This window comes from Falco cherrug, chromosome 2, assembly GCF_023634085.1.
Source record: "Falco cherrug isolate bFalChe1 chromosome 2, bFalChe1.pri, whole genome shotgun sequence".
In the NCBI taxonomy this organism is placed as follows: Eukaryota; Metazoa; Chordata; class Aves; order Falconiformes; family Falconidae; genus Falco; species Falco cherrug.
The window spans coordinates 114,296,385-114,298,664 of NC_073698.1; positions in this window are offsets into that span (position 1 = coordinate 114,296,385).

Consider the following 2,280-nt stretch of genomic DNA (forward strand, 5'->3'; position numbering starts at 1 on the left):
GGCAGCAAGTGGGGCAAAAACCAGGAGCCGAGAGCCTTGCCGTGACCAGGCAGCGTGGTTTTGGCTAGCTGGTGTGGCAGGACACCTTGCTCTTCCCAGCAGCCTCAAGCCAGCACAGGTGGCACCACCGGGACCAGGCAGTATCGTCCCTCTCACTGTGTCACCCAGCCCCACATCGGGCTAAAAAGCCCCAGCAGACCCAGTGGGCAGCCCCTCAGTGCGTGGGGACAGCAGGGCAGCAGGACAGGCTCGGCCCCATCCCAACGGCGCTCAGCTCTGCTGCCATCGCACCACGCTCGCACAGGAAACCTCGGGCGGCTGCAGCAGGGAGCTGCGTGGTAGCAAAGAGCAGGTCTTTTCCACAGCGGGGGAAAGTACAGGCACAAAGCTGCCTGGCTTTCTGAACATCTACAGCCCACGGCTCCTGTTGTCAGCCAGGCAGGGGAATGGGTAAGGTGCTGTGTCATTGCATTTCTGAGAATTTCTGTTTTGTAAGCTCTCAATGAGGCATGCACGCCCTGCACAACGCATCTGAGCACCAGCAAAGTGGAGGCAGGCTGTGGCTTTTCACAGCATTTCTACCCAGGCAATGTGTGAGGCCCAGCTCCCGCTGTCACACTCCTGAGTGTCAGAAGGAAACCAGCATCCTGCGAGTTAGCGAGGTTAACGAGAGAGGTGCTGCCTGCCATAACAGCTTTGGTAAACCTCCTTCCTTGCATCCTGGGCAGTCAGACATCCTGTGGCAGCCTGACCACAGCGCTCACTGCAGCCTGAGCAGCCTCCGCATGCAGCACCCGGGGGTCTCCAGCCCTCAGCCGCACCAGCACACAGGCATGAGATGCTGCTCTGTAGCAGCCTGGCTTAAACCCATCCTACAGAGGCCTGGTCATCACCCCAGTAGTACAGATAGGGAAATGAGGCAGAGGAAGACGGAATGGCTTGCTAAGGTCAGTCAGCCAGCCCAAAGAAAGAACAAATGGAACCAGATGCTCCCCTGACCCAAACTCCTGGCTCCCAACTCCCTGTCTACAAAACACCATTTAAAAGCACCTTCCATTCAGAGCATCTATGGCTGCAAACGAGGTCTCAGCGGTCAAGTTCAGGATGGTGCCACCATTCTTCCCACCCACCCCTTTCTGTTTCCATCACAGAAGAGCGGGCTTTTTGTGGACTATGTTTCTCTCATGTCCCCTACGCACACCACCTGCAGCAACTCGGAAAAAATTTGCTGAAAAGTAGCGGCTGCTTTGCAGAGCTGCAAGTTTACAGCGCAGGCTTAATGGAAAGCTACTGTGCATGCCTGCTGCCCACACAGGTAGGATGCACTGGGTTGGAACTACAGCTGCAGCGGTTATTTGTGTTATGCTGGAAGTTCCTTTCAGCTCTGCAGCACCAGTCACTCAGTAGGAACACAGGCATCTACTTTCCTCTCTCCCCGAGGCTGTTGAACCATTGAGGTTTTTTCAGGCAGACAATATCAAATTCATGGCAGTGTCGACTCCTGCTGATCTTCTCTCTGGCAAAGAAGGGCCTCTCCATCTACAGCTGGTTCTCCAGAGAAAGCATTTGTATTTGCCAAATAATGAAGCTCTGAAGTCTCAACAAAGGATAAGGAAACAAAGCTCACTAGCAGAAACCAAATCACCTGAAGTAAAAGAACCCCAAACCCTCAACAGCTGGGCAGGAATATATACAAGCAGAAGATGAAGTTGCACAGCTTTCACCGTGGCCTCCTATGGCAGCAAGAGAACTCCGGGTCCAGCTTGTGCGCAGGAAGGAAAGGGAACAGGCGTGTTCTCACCAGTGCTCAGGGGACCTAAAAAGCTGCCCAGGGTCCTGCCCTTCCACCACCCTTCTCCCATCTTATTTGGCAAAACCCATACCAGAAAGTGAGGTCAGGAGAAAAATCCTGAAAGGGCTGGCTAGGAGGAGAGAAGAGGCAAGGGACAGAAAAAAAGAAAAGGTATTTCCCATTTGCTGCTGTGGGAAGATTGTGTTTGATCCCCTTCTGGGGCTTATCAAAACTGCACATTCCCTGCAAATGGCTCGTGTGAAAGGCAGAAGGAGTAAGGAGGCCCCGGTCAGGCGTCACCGGCAGGGCTCAGGGGAGCTGTGGTCTACCACTGGGAGAGAAGCGCATCCATGTGGGGAGTACGATTCATGCCAAATGTCAGGGAAAGTAGGAGCAAGGAGGGAACAGCAGCGACTACTGCTTTTAGAGGACAACATTTTGCAGGGTGATGGAGGTCAGACCTGGCCTGAAACCCCTGCAGCCTCCCC